General features: G+C 33.1%; 1 protein-coding gene and 1 pseudogene across 6 annotated transcripts in view; one reads left to right on the top strand and one right to left on the bottom strand.

Moving 5' to 3' along the window:
• The window catches only part of Mgat4c (MGAT4 family member C), a 799,502-nt gene that overhangs the window by 696,148 nt on the left and 78,949 nt on the right, over positions 1-24,405 (top strand). The window lies entirely within an intron of this gene.
• LOC109677492 (adenylate kinase 4, mitochondrial pseudogene) lies at positions 8,299-9,129 on the bottom strand (annotated as a pseudogene).

Below are 24,405 nucleotides of genomic sequence, written 5' to 3'. Positions count from 1 at the left end.
GGTACTGATCTTATACAGTAAGTCAACAGTGACTATCTAAATCCCTTATGGTAGATTTATTGTCCCTGTAGGCTCTGCTTCTATTTATGGTTCTTGAGTCTCTACCAAAGATGTATAAACTGCTGTAGAGGGTTAAGATATTCAAAAGTTTATATCCAGGGAAAAAACTGTCATTAATTAGTTATTTCCTCCTCACCCTTTTCATATTGGCTTTCCTTGTAATAAATTTACTGTATTTTATCTTGTAGTAGCTTTTCCTTAATTACATTTGAGAGAAGTCTAAAATTCAAAGGTACTTAACACAACTGAAATCATGCTAGATTTTTTTAATTTAAAATAAGCAGTTTCCTATTAATAAATCTATTGGAAATTCCCTAGTATACAATTTGCATTAATGACTTCATTAAGAAAACCTGCTATTAACTTCAATTATTTCTGCCAGGAACTAACAATGATAATCCACTTATTAAGTGTGATTTTAGGTAAAATTTGGGGACATAGCAATGTCAGGAACTATAATCATGACCAAAATTGTGAGATGTCATTCAACACTTTGTTCTGCATGTAAAGGTGGGATTGGTTACAAACCCTAGGAATGAAAATTATATTGATATCTTTTCTATCATGTAAATAAATCTGAATACTGAAAAACTGAGGGTATAAACTTTATATTTTGTTGTATTGGTTTACGCAAAATAAAAAAAAATTGTATTACTCTTAGTAGTGACAAATATATGCCAGAAATACATCTGGGTTATTATCTTGTTCTGTAAAAATAAAAAAAAAACACAATGATTTCCAGTAAATCTATTTCAATGAACACTAGCTCTGAATATGTAAAGTCCTTTATTCACTTCCCTACCATTTATCAATGGTAATGATTTTTCAATATGTTTCAAACTACAAAAGTTAAAATACAAGCCTCATGTAATTAAAACTTCAAATTCAGAATTAATGTGATTATGTGAATTATATTATCAAGCCCTGGCAAATTCTCAGTCACAAACTGTACTTGTTTATGAACACAAAATCTGTAAGTATAAAAATATTTTCAAACATTTTTCTTTTACTAAAAGAATACACTTATTTTTCAGGTACACAAATGTAAAGCTTGAGGGCTTAGTAGATCTAGAAAGCAGTGCTTATAATTTGTGGTGTCTCAGCCCACTGTCTGCAGAAACCCAGACAAACTCCTCTTCAAACAAGCTCAGCACAGTATTTTTCTCATTGCATTGTCTCTATGAAAAATGGTATTATTTTTAATCTACTTCATTGCAAAATCAAGCATGTTTCTACTTAGGATATATTGTATTACTTTAAAGACCAATCAAAAAGTTGAGCTTACAAGGAAACATTGAAGTGACAATAAAATGCACCTTGAGCATTGAAATAAACACAAAACTAATCATTTAGCAAAAAATTAAATTGCTTATAGAAAAAAATATTTCTTATCATAATCCAATTCAAAGCTACTCATTAAGAGAAAAAAAGCTGCTTTAAATGGAAAAAAGAAAAGAGAAAATCTATCAAAAAGACCAGATCAGATAATTAATCAACCAAAACACACAAAAATTAAATCTATGACTAGTATCATCTAGATAGTAAATCTGATAATATACATATGTATCTATATACACATATATAGATACATATATATATATATATATTCCATATGAAATTTAAGACAATTTGTAAGGCTTTATTAGTAAGTAATTGGTATGTAAAGGAATTTGTGGGGAGGGGTAGGTTAAAACTAGAAAGAATGTAATGCTAAGACCTTTTGTGAAGATGATGATGAAGACTACAAAATACCATTTGCCACTTGGGTTTGGCCATTTGGAATATTTCATTGTCTTTCATTCCTCAAACCAATTGCAATTTACTCAGTATGTATAAAACCAGTATAGAAGAATTTTTATAAGCTAAATGCATAAGAACTTCATCTAACTGTTTTGGGCAGAACCCTTAGATTGAGAGAATATTCTATCATGCTTCATTGCCAATCATTCTTCTGGAAGAGTTTAGTAGATTACTACATATAGTAAATATTTCTTTAAAAATTTAGTTGTTGGTTAAGCAGTTAATAAGTAACCAGCAATTTTGAGGTTAAAAACATGAGTTGTGTGTCAGTATTTTTCTTTTTGTTTTGATAGGAACCACAGTGTGTAATTTGCATGTTTTTGTTATTCATTTCTTTCAACTGTTTCTCATGATTCTCTTCTTTACAGAAAAAAGTAGATATTAGATGCATATATATATGAACCAATCAGAATATGCTGTATTGACTTACTGTTTCCAATTTTAATTACATTAGTGAGGTGTAGGTGAGAATTTGGAAAATTGTTTATGCAATGTTATATTCTCCTATAATATAACACTCTGAATGTGATTTTTTAATTTTTTTTTGTTGTTCATATTTTTATGGTACTCTCAACTATTCAGTATAACTCTATCATATTTTATAGTACTAAATCTCGTTGGACTAAGAAAACTGATTCCCCAAATCTCAGAACTATCACTCATCTAATATATACAGAGAACTTTATGCTTATGTAAAACAGGAAACATTTAAGGAAAAGATTGATATAATTTAACCACTTGCCTTGATATTATTTGTTCAGTATATCATAGTTTACCAGCATTTACCTAGGAGATTTTCATAAAAATGAATGCAAATTGAAATAAGATATCAAGCTCTTTATATTCAGGTTAATTCTTGTTCCATTTCTCTCAGTGTTATACTATTCGTAAGGATGGTTGAGGAAAGGAAGGATAAGATGAGGCTCACTGTTCAACTCTCATTCTTATTAGAATTAATGGCATCTGTTAAGTATTGAAACATTTATAGTCTGTAAGAATATCAGGTCTTCCATATAATTTTGAATGAAATTACATTTCACTTTCATATGAACTCCATTCAACAGTAATTTGTGACTTACTTTGATTATGTAAATTGCAATATCACACTGCAAAACAGATAACAAGTTTGATAACATTATGAAGCTGAACCCTATTGGTTAAGATTGAAAACAAGAGTTATGCTTATCTTACTTCTTTTGGCCTCTCTCCTCCTAACCAGAAATCAGCTTACTTGAGTGTTAGGAAAAATTATAAGACTTTTTTTCAAAGTATTTCCTATGCAATTGAATTTGTGGCTCCTGCTTTGTCCAGTAAAGCTTATTAAAAAAATGCTTTGATTAAAGATATCTAGATATCTGGATTGGGAGCTCTCTAAATAATCTGTTTACTTTTTGAATTTTGAAGTTTTTTCAAAAACTTTCTAATAATTAGATTAGAAATCACATTGATAAAAAATTAATTAGGCAGATTCTTTGTTCATCAGCTCATTTTTAAACACCTACAACATGGTTGGCATCACTAAGGTACTTGGACACGCCAAAAGATGAAGAATTTAAGAATTTTTGTGCTGGAGGGTCTCTGATCTTAGACAGATTTGCATCCTGGCTAACCAAGTATGGCTGCATGAGGGAATGAGAGAAGAATGCTCTGATGAGCAGAGTTTGAGTCAGTAGTCCTCTGCCATTCCAGCTTTAGTTTATAAGAGGATGGCAGCTTGAATTCAGAACAGCAGGACATAGCATCAGTAAATATTAGATAGGTAAATAATGTGCCAGTGTTGTAATGGACTCCTCATGGTGAAAACAATATCTATTTCTTAAGGGTAGATGAGTGTTGAGCATGACTACTAAGAATAATTATTTTGGGGTATCTCTAACTATTTCTCCTGCATGAGGCCCTTACATTTGGTTTTGAGGGTTAGCTGATGCTGTATTGAAAGATTCCCTCTTTGGTTACTAAGCCATTTTTCAAACTAACAGGTTCAGAGAAGTGAATATAGTTCATTTCCAAACCACTTTGATGTCTCAGTAATAACTTATTATCCTACCACAATTTTTTGTAATTTTTACTTTCTATATATTTTTTCAGTGCTAGGGATCAAACCCAGGACCTTGAGTATGATGAACAATTGCTCTACCACTGAAGTTGATCCCAGCCATGATCTTACCTTTTCATAGGTGTTACTTTTGATTTGCTTTTAAGACTGCTTAAAATAAACATATTTTCAGAGCTATTTGTTTTGTTTTTATTAGAGAAATAATATGGCTTCAACCTATCACTGAAGTTAAAATGATGTTTCTTAGGTAAGAAAAGTGCATAAAACAACTAAGAAAATAGTTAATGTCCCCTTTCTTGTGTATCTTTGTCTCTTTAATTTCTCTTAAACTTTAAAGTTTTAATTTGTTGTTATAGCAAAATTATCCTTTTCTACGTCAGTAAGCACGTCCTATATAGTGATGTCCTATATTTTAGTTATTCAAGTTAATGTCAGCATATGGTCCTCTCTAATTATTTTTGTTCTAATAAAGTGTGATGGTTAATTCCTTTAAATGAAATATAAAAGGCATTAAGCATTCATAATTCTTTTGTATATCTTCTCTTCTTTTTGTGGTTAAATAGGCCAGTTGACAGAACATATTTTGAGCAAGAAAAATTATTCTTTCCAAACACAAGTTTTCAACAGAAAAGGATTTTGGAAAAATATTGTTTAACATCTGAGATTCAGTGGAAGGTTTCCAACTTGGTGATTTAAGACATTAATTCCATTAATTTTTTTGTGCATAAAGACTAAAATTAATAATGTACATTCTTTGAAGCTGTATGCACACATGTTCTTATTGAATTCATAGTTGGTAGCAGAGAAGGAGTCCATTTATTTTCTTAGAAGTGAAACTAAATCATCTCTCTGTTACACCTCTCTCACACCATTGCCAACCTGAACTTATTGTGGCTTTTACTGTGTTGCAATTTGGGCTATTTATATACATATTTTTGACTTTCTAGTTGATGTGAAGTGTCTCAAAGAATTGTGTGAAGTTAGTTACCTCTAAATTTAGAAATATATCATTTTAAAAGATAATTTTACGCTGGAAATCACAAGTATTTGTTTTCTGTCTTTGAAAGGATATTATGTCAACTCGTTCTTCGATGCAAACCTCCTTGGCTGCACACATGTATTTCAAGGGACACTTAGATTTTGCTTCCAATATTCTTTTTGTCTACAGGGACAAATGGCTTTGCACTCCTGACCTGCACTAAAAGAATTACATTCTGCCAGGCTAGTGGTGCATGCCTAAAATTCCAGCACTGGAGAAGCAAAGGCACTAGGATCATGAGTTCAAGGCCAGTCTGGGCTACATAGCAAGACCCTGTCTCAAAAGACAAACAGAAAACAACAAAAATGAATTACAGTCTGTATAACTAACAGTGATGACAATAAATTATCAAGGTTCACATGACATCTTCCTTTGATGTTCCAAACTATTAACCAAGCCCTTGTTCATGAACTTTTAAAAGTCATATTCCTTGTCTCACTAAATAATGTTTAAGTATATTGAAAGTAGCTGTCATATCTTACATGTAATGAATGAATGTAGGTTTTCAATAAATATTTATTTCTAATGAATTTCTAAAAAAATTAAATGTCAGAAAAAAATGAAAATGAATATAAAATAGTTGACGAGTGAATGGAAAAAAAAGCCAGCAATAGCAAAAATATATTTTCATGCCATTAGTTATCACAACTATATCCATTATAAGAAGAAAATTCATCCATATGTCAGTCCAGAAGAAAATTGCAACCTATCCAGAGGTATACCAACCCCACCATTCAGATTTTCTGGAAAATAACAACTAAAAGTTAGAATCTGTTGGTATAAAAATTCTTCAAAATATATACTCTATAAAAAGTCCCATAAACTTAAGAATATGAGAATGAAAACACAAAGATAATAAATTCTTTTTCTGACAAAATACTAGTATCTTCATTCTAGACTTTATGGTCATTCCATAGCCTACGTCTTTAGAATGGGGGATGGTTGTTTTCCCATAATCATAAACCTGTCATACTCAATCTGGGTTCACCTAGGGCAACTCAATCTAAGTACATGTAGTGTGTCCTCAACTTACTCCCCTTACTCTCATCTGCTTGGGTCCCTCACAGAAGAAAAACACTGTTGGCAACAATATCTGACAGCATGTTCAAAATTCATTCTGTCTTGAATAAAAAACTATTCTAATAGTCCAGGAATTCCATATAGTCATATTACTACTTCTAAACAGAAGATACGATCCTTCAACATTTCCATTAGTATTTCCTGTGTTTTTTGAAGATTCTCAAAGACTTTGAGGGACTCAAAGAGTGAGCCCTCAAGAGTGCTGTTTAAAGTAAAACCCTTTACATGGCTCAGTTCCTGGTATATGAAGAAATTCACTACAATCTCCTAGCTCTCAGCTCATAGAAAGAGGAATTTGGGAGGGATAAATGTAGTAACTATCTGTATTGTTTGATAACCTAAGAAGAAAATAATCAGATGTAAGAAAATACAGTCAGTAGAAGCCAGAATGGCTGAAACAGGGATGCAGAGCATTCATGCAGAGAAGGCATTATGCCTACCAGAAAAATATAAATTGTGGGCATAGACACTCAAGGGAGAAGCAACCATTGAGTGCAATTAGGGTCAATACAGTAGTTACCACAGGGCACACAGCAGAGAACTGGGACAAAGCTGGGGCTAGAGAAGTTGGTGTTCATTCTCATCCTTGCTGGTGATGCAGTTCAACAGCTTTTGGCTGTGGGAGGACCAGAGATCACTACCATCACATGCAAAAAGACTGCATGGCTATCAAATACCAGCTAGAACACAGTTTAGACAGTGCTTGAAATACTGCTTGTATTTGCTTCCTTGAGAAGGGCTTGACACATGTTCAAAACACCTTCTCTTTGAGGAGCCTCCATGCTGTTTTCCATAATGGCTGTACTAGCTTACATTTTCACCAGCAATGTATGAGGGTTCCTTTTTCCCCACATCCTCACCAACATTTGTTGTTGTTTGTGTTCTTGATGATAGCTCTTCTAACAGGACTGAGGTGGCATCTTAATGTGGTTTTGATTTGTATTTCCTTAATGGCCAGGGATGGTGAGCATTTTTTCATGTGCTTTTTAGCCATTTGGATTTCTTCCTTTGAAAAGGTTCGGTTCAGTTCACTTACCAATTTCTTCATTGAGTCTTTGATTTTTTTTTGTGAGTTTAGTTTTTTGAGCTCCCTGTATATTCTAATTATCAGTTCCTTGTCTTATGTACAGCTGGCAAAGATTTTTCTCCCACTCTGTGGGTGGTCCCTTCAATTTAGAAACCATTTCTTTTGTTGTGCAGAAGCTTTTTAATTTCATGTAGTCCCATTATGGAAGCTCCTCAAAAGACTAAAAATAGATCTGCCATACGTTCCAGCAATACCACTCCTAGGCAACAAAGGCACTTGCACACCCATGTTTAGCAGCACTATTCACAATAGCTAAGTTATGAAAACAGCCAAGATACCCCACTACTGACTAATGGATTAAGAAAATGTGATATTTATATACAATGGAATTTTACTTAACCACAAAGAAGAATGAAATTTTGTCATTTGCAGGTAAATGGATGGACCTGAAGAACATAATCTTAAGTGAAGTTAACCAAACTCAGAAGGCCAAAAGTTGCATGTTTTCTCTCATATGTGGAATATAGACTTAATACAAATGCAGCAATGTTAGAAAACACTGGTCACACTAAGGGAAGGTCACATACCAGAGGGGTAGGGTAAAAGAAAGAAACTAAGAACTTGAATATGGTTGATGTACTCTCTATACAAGAATGAATATAGAAATCTTAAACTGGCTGAAACCACTATAAAAAAGGGACTAAGGTAGAATGAAGAAAATTAGAGGAGATCAATCAATTGGAGTTATAATACATATAAAAATGGAAATATCACAAGGACATTCCCTGTGTAGCTACCTTTATGTCAAATGAGCAAACATGTTATGCTTTTCTCTTTTTTCTTCTACAAAATCAGAGAATAGGAGGGTGGAACAGGTCCTCCCCTGGCACGGGTGGGAGGGAACCAAGGTAGGAAGGTAGAGGGTAAATAGGATGCAAAAAATGTGTACACATATATGTAAATGCAAAAAAGATATCTGCTGAAACTATCCCAGCAATCGGGAGAGGGGAGGATAAAAGAGAGAGGTGAAGGGGTGAACTCAAATATCACGTATTTGATACATTGTACGAATATTGTAAATGCTACAACAGCACCTTCACCCAGAACAACAATGGAAAAATAATAGTAATTCTTTTCAAAGGCAGAAGAGGGCTTCTTCTTGAACTCTTTCTGCTTGCTAGTTTTCCTATTACTGTCACCATTACTAGAAATGCTGCAAGCTATCTCAGCTAGCTTCTAATTTGGACATGGCACCAATACTGCACACACGCACGTGTGCACACACAAGCACAATTGATCAAATGACCACATCTTCCTGCTTCTTCCACTGGGCAGGTTCAGTATGCTTTTGGACTGAACGTCTGTGATCTTGTTTGAGAAAAATGTGTAAACGTAAGGCCAGATTTTGCTACTCTCTGTCCCAGAAAATTGGTGGAGCACTCCTCAGCTCTTCTAAAGTTTTTTTTTTTTTTTGGCAGTACTGGGGCTTGAACTCAGGGCCTTATGTTTGCTAGGCTGGCGCTCTTACCAGTTGAGCCACTCCATCAGCCCATTCTTATAAAGTTTGATGACTGTTTTTTCTGCATTTTTGCATTGCCTTTGCCTGGCAGCAATAGGCCTGGAGGCTTATCATCCTCCTGTTGGACTAATGGCCTACCACTACTGTCATCATCCCAACGACTTGAGATGGGTTGAAGTCCAGGTTATAGACCATGGAGCTAAGAGGGTGAATTCAGGATTGGCTGAGTTGATCTTTAAGCGTTTCCAATGGAATATTCAAACTGATCACTAGATCCACGTCACAGATTTTGTCCAGGGCTTCAGCCTGTACTAATGTCCTTGGAACACCATCTAGCAGGTGCTCTGATATCATTAGGCATGTGATTGCATGATCTGGAACCAAAGACCTTTTTCCAAGTACTACTTCGCATGTCACCAATTTCCGTGTTGGCCTTGAGGCCGCAAGAAGTGGCCACCAGAGAGATGCGCCTTTGGCATCCAGTGCACTTGCCTGAGCCGGGTGGCCTGAGGATGAACGCACGCAAGAGTTTTAAAGCCATGGCCTTGGCGAGGACCGGGGCGGCTCAACCCGCAGCCAGAACACCACAGCCCGGGAACTTGTCTCTCGGCCCCCGCCTCTGTTACTCTGCTCACGCGGGGACGCACCTGTTCAATAAATTCTTAACAAATAAATGACTATAAAGCTTCAAATTAGAAGATTTATGGGATTCGGTCAAACTATGAAACACCTAAGAATAACCCCCCAAGAAAAGGTGCATATTGAACTATAATACAAGAGTAGAAACAAAAAATGTTGATGCTTATTTACAAATATTAAAAAATCTTAAATGATAAGGTATAACTTTCTTACAGTATTTGGAAAATTGTGTAAGTTTTCCCTATGCACAAACCATTAAGATATGTAATAACATATAACATGTTATGAATAAGTGTATTAGTGACATAAATACAAAAATAATTTCTAAAATCATTAAGGAATTCACATATAAACCCACATATAAATTACAATTAAATTATAATGTGTTAAAGCAGAATTTCTACAAGTACAAGACTTACATAAATGATTTAAAGTGAGACAAAAACTGTCCTTTAGTACAATATTTAACCCTTTAAGTTTTCTTAACATAGGTACACATTTTTTCCATAAAAAGGTATATTGAAAATTTGTTATTTAGCTGGAAAAAGTAAAGTTAATCTCCTAGTGTATTACACATTTCAACAGTCATGAAATAGCTTGCATTCATTCATACAGAAGACAGCATGAAATATATGTTATATAGTTAAACACAGAAAAATGTTACACAGCAAAGAATAAAAATATGTGGACATTAGATCAAGTGCAAACACAACAAGGGGATTGGACTATGAGCACATGATAAAAGCGAGAGCACACAAGGGAGGGGTGAGGATAGGTAAGACACCTAAAAAATTAGCTAGCATTTGTTGCCCTTAACGCAGAGAAACTAAAGCAGATACCTTAAAAGCAACTGAGGCCAATAGGAAAAGGGGAACAGGAACTAGAGAAAAGGTTAGATCAAAAAGAATAACCTAGAAGGTAACACCCACACACAGGAAATCAATGTGAGTCAATGCCCTGTATAGCTATCCTTATCTCAACCAGCAAAAACCCTTGTTCCTTCCTATTATTGTTTATACTCTCTCTACAACAAAATTAGAAATAAGGGCAAAATAGTTTCTGCTGGGTATTGAGGGGGTGGGGGGAGAGGGAGGGGGCAGAGTGGGTGGTAAGGGAGGGGGTGGGGGCAGGGGGGAGAAATGACCCAAGCCTTGTATGCACATATGAATAATAAAATTTAAAAAAAATCCCATTTATATTTTAAAAAACTTGTGTCAGTTGAAGAAATTAGTGGTCAAGTACAGAAAGTGAAGGAAGACTGAGAATTTAAAAGCCACCTACAACTGTGGTAGAAATGGTGGGATCACAAAAGGCATCTAATGTAAATCTCAGCCTTCTGGCCATTCACGCAGCGTGGAAGTGAGACAAACATAAATGAAATAATTCAGGAAATGAAGACAATATATGACCATGCCAGAACATGCCCCAATGGTACTCAATCACACATGCCTCACTGGTTACAACTTAATGCAAACTTCAAGGTAGTTGTATCAAAACTTTTCTCATAATGCATGGGAAAATCATTTTAAACAGATTCATAACTTACAGCAAGGAAGGAACAAAATAACAAATTACTTTGAAACTACAATGATCAGAATGCTCATATCTCAGTATTGAAACTCAGAAAAGAGGAAATGACAGTCATATAAAAGGAGAACAGAAGTAGAGTCCTTTTAATGTTTTCATAAGAATATTTTCACCTGGCAGCAAGCATTATAAACTATAGTCTATGTATCACAAACAGTATTGCTTGAATAAAGGAAATGCTTCCTAATCAGAGAGATATTTGAAAAGTATAGAAAATTAGTCTACCAACTGATACTAAATGCAATTCAGGCAGGTATTTTTCCATTAGTAGAAGTCTTAGAGATCACAGGTAATAGAATTGTATCTTACTTGAATTCTTTCTCACATTGTTATGAAGAAAAGATAATAAGGAACAGAATAACATGCCAGGAGCAGCATAAAACCATTCTTTTTAAAATGGTTGAAATTTAAGAAAAAAGATAAAGAATAAAAAAGAACATAAATCAGAATTAGAGAAACCCAATGATCAGATAAAAATATTTGAAAAAATCTATCAATAAAAAATATTTTCACAAGTGAAGATAAAACTAATAAGATTGGCAAAGTGACTTAAAACATCAAATAATGAAATACAATAATTTTAAGTTGGAAACAGGATTCAAAAATATTTAGTAAAATAACAAGAAAGAAGAGAGGAAGAAAGGAAGGGATAGAGGGAAGAGGAGAAGAAAATAGGGAAGGAAAAAGGGAGAAAAATAGAAATTCTAGTGGGAGTAATAGCTATAGGATATATGCAAAGAAAAAAGAGCCAGAGAAAACCAAAGTATTAGAGCAGAACAAATATAAAAGGCATACATATGTTCATCTAAAATAAAAAATGTATATCAATTACTCATGCCATGTACTTGGGAAATAAACTCATAATTGCCATAAATAAGGCTTATTACTTTTAGAGATATTTTAAAGGATATCTACACAAAAATGGTAAAGCTAATTATAAGGGAAACAGAGATTCTTATAAAAACTTTCTTTATAGCAGCATTTTTGTTCCAGAAACAATGGAGTAGTATATTTAAGGTAATCAAAGAAGGAAAATGTGAGGCAAAAGTTTCAAAAATCACAGGAGATGACCATAAGTAAAGTAGCATAATTGTACTGTTTGAGTTGATAGAATTAATGAGGAGTAGGATATTATCAGTTAGACGATAGGAAGAGGGACAGAAACAAGAAGATATTACTAGCTGATTTCAACATTGCATATAGGAGGAAAAATATAAAACAGTCTCCAGCCCCCAAAAGAAGAAAGTAAATGCATTCATAAAAGCATTATGGATAAACTCTAGAACAAAAGGAACCATTCCTAACTAATAAGAGTTCCTTATATATAAAGTTCTGAAAGTGATTATCAATAAGGAGAAACAAGTTGAAAGTATTAGAACTTCAGCTAAGATTTTGAAATTAAAAAATTAAAATATGTATTCTGAATCACATGTAAGGAAACTATTTCAGTAGATTTGAAATACAGTGACTACATGAATTACTAAGAGAATGTTCACAAAGGGCAAGAGTATTTCTCCAACTTCTTTAAAGTAAAATATTTGTCTTTGTGTCTCAAGATTTCTACTAGGACTCTAGACATCATTCTGGTGTTAAAAGAACATGTGTTAGCTATCAAAGAACTTTTTCACATACAGCATCCAACACCATCCCCATTTACCTCAAGAGTAAGAATTCAAAAATATATTGGGCTGGATGTGGTGGGGCAAGCTTCTAATTCTAGCTACTTAAGAGGTGGAGTTAGTAGTACCATAGTTAGAGGCCACCTGGGCAAAGATCCCATTTGTAAAACTAAAAGGAGTGTAGGTGTGGCTCAAGAAGAGTCTTTCAAGTTGAAGGCTCTTGTGTTCAATCCCTTGTACTGAAAAAAAAAAAAAAGGAAGAAGTTTTCTTTTAGTATGAAAATCTGGAAAATGTATTATTCTTATTTGAACATAAGACCTTTTCCTCACCCAGTTAGTGCTGAAACTAAAATAGAAGGGAATGGATACTGCAAACACAGAATTCCTTTTCTTCACAATTTCAGCTGAGTCAATGCCGTGACAGTGAGCCTGGGTCTTAGACTTCTCTTCTTTTCCCTTTCAAGGGAAATAGGATAATAATAATCCTTTATAGTTTCACATACAAATAAATTTAAAATGACCCAGAGAAAATAAGCTAATTGGCTCTTCAGAAGAATAAACCCTTGTCAATTTGCATTAGGACATAGTGCTTAAAATGGTATTAAACAAATGATAACAACTGCAAATGTCAAGATCTCATAGTCAAAAAAGAAAAAGAAAAGGAGGAAGGCAGATAATTATAAAAATTACCTTCAAGAAAATTTTTATCTTTGTAAAATTCAAAAGATTGAAAGACTTTTTAATAATCCTTTCTTTTATAAGAGAAAGACAAGAAGCATTAAAATACTTGCCAATGCAATAAGTGAATAGCTTAGTTTAGAGATATTATATATTTTAGAATTTTTTTATAAAAATAAATTTAAAATATTGAGCAGCATATAAAAACATATATGTGTATATACACTCATCAATATTAGTATGATGTATATGTGGTATTTTCACCAATAAAATTATTATTGTTATTTACTTTCAATTTTAGTATAACATACCACATACTATCTTTTCTTTCACTCACTTGAGAACACTTAACAATTTATGTACTCGTCTCCTTTGTTCACTTCCTGGAAAAAAACAAGGTATCCTAAGATTACAGTTCTGTTTGCTGGTTAATATTCAAGATTCTCTTACCAAGTATAATTTTACAACCACTTTTCTTGTTTCTTGGTTTTACACATATCACATTGTGCAATTTGTTTGTTCTTTCATGACTCAATGTATTTAATCAAATTCCCACCTGTATCAACCAATTCCCTCTTTCCCCTTTCTCATTCCCTTCATTGAACTTTATTTACTTAAAGTAAATTATGCTAGTCACCCTATAATTTAAAATTGACAAGCATATCAAGGACACAGGAACCTTCCATATCTATGAGTAAGACATGAGAAAAAACTGAAAATTACAAGAGTATGTGAGAAATGTAAAATCCATAGCATAAGGTGATGTGAAAACAGGAGATGTTTCCAAGATAAATAAGAATTGATAAGGGCATTTTAAGAAGAGAAAAACAAAATAATTAATTTAGAAATTCACGAAAAGGCATAGCAACTGTAGAGAAGCCTGGAGATATATTTGTTCATAGAAGACAATCATAATGATAAAATTGAATTATGTGATAAAATGATCAATGGAACTAAATTTGGAAGAGTTTTATATGCCAGTTTGGACTTTTTCATCTAAGTAGTCAAAAGAGTAGAATAAGAAATGTTTAAAAAAAACATTGCTATTTTACAATAGGGTGGCTATAGGTAACAACAATGTACTACATATTTCAAAAAATAAACGAAAGTATTTTGAAAGTTTTACTTAAACAACTGAGAACTGTTTGAGAAGATATATTTTAACCAAATTTAGTCATTACAGAAAGAACCAAAACACTATGTTACCCATTAATTTGTATAATTTTTATGCTTTTATGTATCAGTTAAAAATTAACTAAAGATAAATTATGAATACAGAAAGTATTGCTTTAATGAAGGTGATATGAGATCAATTAGAAAGGTAGTATAAATGTGAATTAAAACCACACTGTGATAACACTTTGTAGCTCAGATTGTCAGAGATCAAAAAGTTTACTCTCTTGCTCTAGGGATGAGACTATGGGGAAACAGGGGCTCTTAATTATTACTGGTTGGATTTTAAATTACTACAATCTCTAGGGAGTACAATTTGACATTATCTATCCAAATGTACCTGTCTGATCTAGCAAATCTATACCAAATTATCATTTAAATATACCTACTGAAATCGCCTATAAAATATCTCTTATAAGAGCATGATGTTACTGGTTAAATGAAACATGGTGCATCAATTCCCTGGAATTGCATTCATTTTTTAAAGCATGAAGAAGTCCCTTGTGGAGTGATTTAAACAACCTCTGGGTTTTGTCTAGAGAAAGAAAAGTGGTGGAATGATGTGTGTAATATGATACTATTTTATTAAATAAAAGCTGAGAAAAAAAAGAACATGTACCTATTATTTGCTACAATAATCATGGAATCAGTTTAGAAATAAGACTGGTTTATCTGATGAAGAAACGGTATAGTTTGGAGGCAGTAAGTAACAGAAATATTCTTCCTTGTAGACCATTTAATACTTTTGAAATTGTGTTTCATGTAAATTTACCACCTATCAAAGTATTTTCAAAGTATAAATTTAAAAATGAATTAGGCAAGCTTGTATGAAGGTAGTAGCAGCGGGCTTAGAAAAAAAGTCATATAAAACTTTTAAAATAGAACTGAATCCAACTTAGAATATATTATAGGACATCTCAATAGAGGTGACATGTGACTGTCCAGTAGGAAATGACAATGTAGATGTAGATGTATGAGACTGACAAAGAGAATATCAACATCTAAATGCTAGCTGCTGCAACAGACAGACAGCAACAGAGCACAGTAGTTCAGACAGCATGAATCTAGAACTTTCACCAGCCAAAGTAAAGTAGCAAAAGGTGGAAACAAGCAAGTAAAATAAATTGTAAGCAGGTATTAGAATAATGGGAATATCAAGAAAACAGTAGTACTCTGAAAATTGTGAAAGCAGTAATTTAAGATCCTGCCCAAGGAGGAATTGGTACCAGTGGGAGGGGAAAGGTGGTAGGGAAGAGGGAGTAGGAGGATGAATATGGTACAAAAGCTGTGTACACATGTATGTAAATGTAAACATGATAGATGTTGAAACTACTCCAGGATTGGGGAGAAGAGGAAAAAGAAAAGTGGTGGAGGGAGTAAAAGCAAGTATATATTTGATACACTGTAAGAACTTTTGTAAATGCCACAATGTACCCCCACCCAGCACAACAATTTAAAAAAAAATAAGATGGTTAACTCAAAAAAACTTTCTAGTAGAGCTGAGGACATCCAATTATGTGGCAAGAACCTCTGGACATGTATATTTATCTTTTTGGCCACATTTGTCCACATGAGCAATAAGACTATCAATAGCAGGACCATTGACTACATCAGAAAATATACATATATGTCAGAATGCTTGATTTAAAGCCAATGAAAGAACTCTTAATTTATAAAAAAGAAGTAGATAGCATTCAACAGTATCCAACTGGCAATTAGGTCTCAATATAGTCTTTTGCTCTAAAAATTATTACATTATAGTATGTATAATGTTATTTGATATTTACCACACTATGTCCCTTGCTAGTAAGGACTGTACAATTTAAAGGAGAGAAAAAATTACTCTTTAATAAGTAATTAAAGAATAGTCCTGAAGTTTTTAAGTAGTTCATTTTTTTTTCTGTGTGGTCAGCTATAATAAATACATTAGAAAGACACAGAAGAATGGGTATTAGGGAAGGATTGTCTATGGGAAACATCAAGAGACAGTCATGAGAAAAAGAGTTGTGAAAGCATACTGTCAAAGGAATAGAGTCCATGCAGAATCAAAAAAGACAAAGATTTGAAAAATATAAGTATTAATTATGTGATGACAAAGTAGAAAGATTCTGTAGAAAGGAGATGCTGACAAAATGTAAAAGAAGACATAATAGCTGGTAATAGGGAAAGTGAGATTTTCAAAGGGAGCAGAAGAGAGCTTAGATGGATGAAGCATAGATAGAGACAGTTTCTACGATGTTAAGATGGTGATCAGAGGACAGTTTTAAAATGTTGAGTTAATGGAATAGTCATATGACTCCTGCATAATGTGTTCTTGTCATAAATTCTTAGATGCCACACCCTGCAGGCACATAAGATTCAATTAAACTAAATATAATGACAAAGAGAAGATGGTGTAGATACTTGAAAATAATGTTATAATGAGTAATGTTAGAGGGACAGTCCTCTTGAAAAAAAGAAATTAAAAACAGTTAACTGAGAACTTAGTTAAACTATGTATGAACAGTGTTATAATTTCTCTGAAACACACATACTTTAAATACACACATCCTCACTGTTAACAATACGATATTTTTGCAATCATTTTTAGCATTTTTATCACTAATTATAATGGTGAACTTGTAAAATTAAATTACATAAGTTTTCTGAATCTCAAATTAAAAATGAAAGAACAGAGAAACAATAATTTTTTTCTCTCCTTCTTCCAGTTACTTTCAAAGATTATTGTCTAATCAAGCATGGTGGTAGTGCAGGGTGCAATAATATGAGGTTTGTTTTTTCAGATCAACTGGAAATTTCAATTTTTTTGCTCTTCCTTTCCATCATTGATTTTTACTTGTTCATGAGGTAGTCTGTGGTTATCTGAGAGGAGAGAGATTTGCAATGAAAAATCCATAAGATCACTTGACTGTTTTGTATGTATTTTCATCAGAAGAATGAAGGATCAAGGAATCCCTCAGGTTGCAAGAACAAGATATACTTGCCTCTCACTTCAGATGATGGGAGTTTAAAAAGAAAAGGAAGGACAATTTATAGTTCTTCCTGGGATACTAGTGAGCAACCTGAGTGCCCTTGGGATTCTCTCTTGGGGAATATTATTAGATAAAGGGAAGGCTACTTTTTCTCCCATAATGTCATTGTGTGTGTGTGGTGAATACCAGAGGCAGACCCTTGCAGGTTATGTGAGGCTTCTGCAGTAGCATAGAGAGTTTATGATATATTTCAGGGGATCTCCATTGAGTTAAGAGACATACAGAAACATACTTTCGTGTCAAAAAAAATCATTTTATTTCTTCTTCAATTCTATATTTATGTCACTTTTCAGTGGAATCACATAAAATAAAAATGGTGTTAGAAAGCTGGGGATTTCAATCTCTCAGTATTTGTTTGTGTTTGCTATTTGTTATTTGCCTAAGATTTTCAGCTATTTGAGGACAAGGTCTGCTGTTCTCTAGATACCATCATTTGTACTTAAGTTCCTCCTGCCTGATTAGCCATTTTGTTTTGTTTTTTCTTTCATTTGGTTAGTGATATAAAAATCCATTAGTGCTTCTTATAAAACAAAAAAAAACCTGATGATTCCTTTGTTAATGTTAATATTTGGAACCAGTGAGGGGTGGGGAATGGTTAACAACCCATCACAATATTCATATTAAGAAATTCTGACAATTACACATTAAGGTTTTTGTATTTCTGCTTCATTTACTCAATTCTTGGGAAGTAGCTGTTACTTAAGGCAACTGCTTTTGTTCTTTTATTCCTAATAAAAAAAATTTTTAAAGAAACATCGGAGGCAAGATTTTTTCTTATAAAACTTATCCATTGAAGCACCAAGAATTACAATTTTCCTGATCTGGGCATTTTAACTTGTATTAAATTCTTTCCTTTTTTAATACTTTTTTTTCCTATTTGCTTATACTTCATGTAGCATTTTACGGCAAGGAGGACAGTAGGTACATATGTAACTTTTCATGTAAATAATTAGAGCAAATAAAATCAATTGAGTTGTATTTCTTCTACATTTTCTTTCTTGTATGGTAAATTAAACATTTTTATCTGTAGAAAAATACACTTTCGGAAGAATCCAGGAATACAAATTAAATGTACTCTTATTATTTCTTCTGGCCCCCTTTCTCAAAAAGTACCAATGGATGTTATTTAATTAATAGATGTAGAAGAAATCCCCAAACACATCTATGACTTTGAGTTTTCATGAACAACTCAGTAAATTGTCATGTTTGGAGGTCTACAAGATCACCAAGAACAAAACAGCCTCAAAATAACCCTATTACTCTAGAAAAATAAATGGATATGTGTTAGAATTCTCATCAAAATATTGTAAGAAAAGACTGGAGAATATTTATAGAAATATGAGAGGAAAGTATTGCAAAACAGGTAACACCATCAGTCAATATATCATTTATAATTGAGGGCTAAGATTAAACACAACATGACATTAAAGAATTCAGACAGTATATCACTCTGGTCTTCTTTGTGCTAATTACCTGAGTACTCCATGTAAATGAAAATTAAATAAGAGAGCACACCTCAGGGTGAAGATATTTGTATGACAAATAGTGACAATCAAGGAATTTATTTAAATTTCTGTTTAATTCCAAATAGATGAGAATACTGTGGCTGTGAGCAGTAATATTTGTACAGATATAAAGAACTTAAGAAAACATTTATTCTGACAATATTTTCCTGGAAAAGAAAAAAAATATGGTCATAGTTCAGTTTAAGTAAGAAATCGAATGTTATGAAAAGAATGAGGTCAACATCACTTGTGAAAAGGAACCACTGAATAATATCCTGTTCTAAAATAAAAAATGAATTTTAAATAAATAAATGCAAACTCAGTAAGATTTGCTAAGAAGAAACTTATCTAAAGCAAAATTGTATAACTGTGATCATAAATTAAATGATAAGAGAAAAATGTAAACTACTTTTAAAATGCACATGATGTTATTTAAGGTTAGAAGCTTAAACAGAAAAAAGATAGATCGTTTCAATAGCAGTGTAACTCACTAAGATTATCAACAGGTCAAGAACTACATAAAACAAAACATTGTAGAATACACAGGAAAAAAAATTGCTAAATCAATAAACATAGTCAAAATATTCCAGAGATTTAAAAATTTCCACCAAGGGGAAGAAGAAAAACATGAACAAATAAAAATTTAAAATACCAATTATCCTATCCTAATGTACACATGATGCTTGCACTCACACACAGTTTAACCCTACAACTGTATTTACTTACACAGCATTTTATTATAACTATGGAACATACACAAGAACACATTATGGACTTGGCTATAAGTAAATGTTTCATGTGTTAAACTGTAAGATGCTAGAGAATGTACAGTAAAACAGGAAAAAGCTTTCCTAGAATTTTTTTCAAAAATTCCTATTTTCTACTCTATCAAGAGTAGAAAAAGAAGAGTTTTCTACAAGGAAAACTATACACCATTAATGAAAGAAATTGACGAAGACCACAAAAGATGGACAGATGTCAATGTTCATGGCTTGGCAGAATTAACATAGTGAAAATGGCCATGTTACCAAAAGCAATCTATGTGTTCAATGCAATTCCCATCAAAGTTCCAATGACATTCATCACACAGATTGAAAAATCTATGCTAAAGTTACTTGGAGGCACAAAATCCATGAATAGCCAAGGCAATACTGAGCAAAAAAGAGTAAACTCACAGTATCACAACACCTGACTTCAAACTATACTACAGAGCCATAGCAATAAAAACAGCATGGTACTGACAAAAAGACAGATATGAAGACCAGTGGAACAGATTAGAAGACCCAGCCATGAATCCACACGCTACACCCACCTAATTTTCAACAAAGACACCAAAAATATACAATGGAGAAAAGACAGCTTCTTTAAGTAATGCTACTAAGAAAACTGAATATCTTCAAGCAGTAAACTGAAACTGGATCAATGTCTGTCACCTGTTACTAGTATCAGCTCAAAGTGGAATAAGAACCTTATTATAAGACTTGAAACTGAAGCTAATGCAGGAAAGAGCAGGGAATACACTGGAAGCAATAGGCATAGGCAATGACTTCCATAATAGAACTCAAATGGCTCGGCAACTAAGAGAAGTGATTGACAAATGGGGCTACATAAAATTAAAAAGCTTCTGCACAACAAAAGAAATGGTCTCTAAATTGAAGAAACTGCTCACAGAATGGGAGAAAATTTTTTCCAGCTATACATCTGACAAGGATTTGATAACCAAAATATACATGGAGCTCAAAAAACTAAACTCCCTAAAACTCAATGACCCATTGAAGAAATGGGCAAAAAAAGTGAACAGAGTTTTCTCAAAGAAATGGCTAACAAATACATGAAAAAAATGCTCAACATCCCTGACTACAAAGGAAATACAAATCAAAACCATGTTAAGTTTCCACCGCACTCCTGTTAAAATCAAGAATACAAACAGCAACTAATGTTGGTGAGGATGTGTGGAAAAAGGACCCTCATATGCTGCTGGCAGGAATGTAAATTAGTACAACCACTATGGAAAACAATATTGAGGCTTCTTAAAAAGCTAAAAATAGATCTGCCTTACAATACACCAATTCCTCTCCTACCGGAAGGAATGTAAATCAGATTACAACAAAGGTACCTGCACACCCATGTTTGTTTCAGCATTTTTCACAATAGCTAAATTCTGGAAACAGCCAAAATGCCCCATTACTGATGAATGGATTAAGAAAGTATAGTATTTATATACAATGAAATTTTATTCAGCCACAAAGAAGAATGAAATTTTGTCATCTGCAGGTAAATGGATGGAACAGGAGAACATCTTCCTAAGTGAAATTAGCCAGACTCAGAAGGCCAAAAGCAGCATATTCTTTCTCATATGTGGAATATAGACCTAACAAAAATGCAGCGATATTATGAAACACTGGTCACACAGAGGGAAGTCACTCACAGGAGGGGTAGACTAAAAGAAGGAAACCAAGAACTTGAGTATGGGTAATATACTCTCCATACAATAATGAATATAGAAATCTTTTTTTTTAATTTTTATTTTATCATTTTTATACTTACTTACATGTGTATACGTTATTTGAACCACTGCCGCCCCCCAGACCACCATAAGAAAGGGCCTAAGGTAGAATGTAAATACTTAGACAAGATAAACCAATTGGGGGTGTAACACATATATGCATGGAAATACAACAAGGAAACTCCCTGTATACCTTTATCTACAACAAGCAAAAATGCCATGTTTTTCTTTTTAACTTTTCTTCAAAATCAGAGAACAGGAGGGTGGAACAGGTCCTGTGCAGGGAATGGGTGTTGGTATCAGTGGGAGGGGGGAGATAGAGGGGAAAGGTGGTAAGAGAGTGAATATGGTGCAAAAAATGTGTATATATGAATGTAAATGCAAAAATGATACCTGTTGAATCTATTCCATGAATCAAGGGAGAGAGGGATAAAGGGAAATGGTGAAAGGGTTGAATTCAAGTATGCTGTAGTAGGTACATTGTAAGAACCTTTGTAAATGCCACAATGTACCCCAATTAGCACAACAATAAAGGAGAAAAAAAATAAAAGAAAAAACATTAAATGATGTTAGCCATGTTCAGAAGGCTAAAGCCCCATGTTTTCTCTCATATGTGGAATATAGACCTAATACAAATATAGTAATATTATGAGAAATAAGTCATGCTAAGGGGAGGTCACATCCAAGATGAGAAAGGCAAAAGAAGAAAGTTAAGAAGGTGAATATGATTGATGTACTCTCTATACAAGAATGAATATAGACTCTCTAAACTGGTTGAATCCACCATAAGAAAGGGAGTAAGGTAGAAAGAAGAAAAATAGAGATGAGCCAAATTGGGCTATGATACATAGATACATGAAAGGGCCACAAGGAAACTACCTGTGTAGCTTTCTTAAATAGGCAAAAATATCATTTTTTTTTCACTTTTTTTTTTTTTTTTTTAGAAAATTGGAGAATAGGAGGGGGGAACAGGTCCTGCCTGGGTTTTGGTACTAGTGCGAGGGTGGAGGAGGGAGGGGAAGAGTATAGAAGGGTGATATAGTTCAAATACTGTGTACATATGTATGTAAATGGAAAAATGACACCTATTGAAGCTATTGCAGGAATGGAGGGAGGGGTATAAAGGAGAATGGTGGATGGGGCGAATATAAGAATGATATATTTAATATATTATAACAAAAACTTTGTAAATGCCACAGTGTACCCCAGCCCAGCACAACAATTAAAAAAAATAAATTTTTGTTCATTTTTAAAAAATAAAAAAAGAAGAGTTTAAATATATTCATTTAATTTTTACTTCTTTGGTCCTTATCTGTTAGCAGATATATGATATTATATATTATATGTTATATATTGTATAATGCTAATATATAATAACCATTATAATAGATTGATTTCAAGATTAAATAAACCAAAGTTGATTTTAAAGTAAGAAAAACTGAATAAAAATTGAAATGAGAAAAAGTCATAGGACAATTTCAGTAAAATCCTAAGAATTTAGGAGATCTGCATATTTTCATAAACCATATGATATTATTTAATGATTGTAGTCAAGACCTGAATATTAAGAGAAACAGACAAGTGCAATAAAGAAGAAAACAGACTCATGAATAGATGAAGCAGATCAGTCTCATTTAACATAAAAGCTGTATACCCCGTCATACAAGCTTTGTGTTACTGATACTTCATTTATACTTAAAGCTGCAGCATGCTTGAGCTTGTAGGAATGGAGTGAGGATGCTGTGAGGAATCAGCAGTGGGAGCAGGCAGGAGCGTAGTCATGAAGAACATTGTCCACGTACCACAAAACTGAGTCTGATCCTGAAGGTGACAGTATATCATCAAATACTCCCAATTCAAACAGCAATATGATCATTTTATATTTTGAAATAGCGTGTCACTGGTGTTTAAAATCAATCCAGTGGGAGAGACCAGCTAGGTAAAGTGCTTAATAAATTCAGATGAGAATGAATGAATGTCTGGAATAAGTAAAATATCAAAGACATATTCAAAAGAATTAAAATTGAATTTTCTAATTCAGTGAATGATAATGAAGCAGAAGTTTATGATGATGTGGAGCTTCTGACTAGAGTGACAGATGGGCCACAATGCCATTAAAGGATTCTTCAAAGAAATTAAAAGATACAGAATGAAGGAGATACTTGGGAAGGAAAATTTAGGTTCATTTTTGGGTACGTTGAGCTTTCTGTGAAACAAAAAGTATAGATTACATACAATTATGGAACTATAAATACATATCATACTCTTTAAAAATAGTTATCTTGACATTTACAAGTGGTAATGATAATCTAACTAAAAAATTATTCTTTAGGACAAAAGCCAGGAAAGTATAAATCAATAGAACCTGAGAGAATTATTTGCTATTGAAAGATCCAAACTAACTTTGGGTTTGTAAAAGACACTTCTTACTTTTTCCCACATCATTAATTATATAAATAAATCTAAAAATAAAAATAGTTTATGAGAAAGAGTTTTAAAATATGTCATATCATTTTTAGCATTTTAAAAGTTTAAACAGTCTTTAATACCTTAAAGGTTTTTTAGGAGTTTAAAATACAGACTTTCTGCTTCATAATTTTGTACTGAAGCTTACAGTACAAAATGGTAAATATACCATTTACCATTTACCACCATGCTGGGTTTCTTTTCTCTTTTCCCTCAAGATTACTAAACTGTGGTCTATATGTGTTAGTACTAAACCTCTTTTAAGAAAATCTCACATTTGACAAAAACATATACTTCAAAGTGTCTCTGAAGAAATATAGTAAGACAGATGAGTTGTTGCCTCCCAATTTCTTTTTCAGTATAAACTTTAACTTTATTTCCAGTTAGTCAGAGGATCATGCCTCTGGGAAAACAAAGACACAACAATGCTGGAAAGACTAATAAGAATTCTAAGGTGCAAAGACCTTAGAAATAGCTTAATCCAAAACCTTCATCTTGCAAGTAAGGAAACTGGAGTTAACCTAAGATCAGGTAGCCTGTTTAATGGGCGATTCCAGCATTAGAAATACTGTCTTTTGGCTCTCAGTTGTGTGTGTGTGTGTGTTTATTATAATGTGAT

This window comes from Castor canadensis, chromosome 8 (genome assembly GCF_047511655.1).
Source record: "Castor canadensis chromosome 8, mCasCan1.hap1v2, whole genome shotgun sequence".
Lineage (NCBI taxonomy): Eukaryota > Metazoa > Chordata > Mammalia > Rodentia > Castoridae > Castor > Castor canadensis.
The sequence above is the reverse complement of the archived record's forward strand: the minus strand, read 5'-3'. Positions and strand labels throughout refer to the sequence as shown.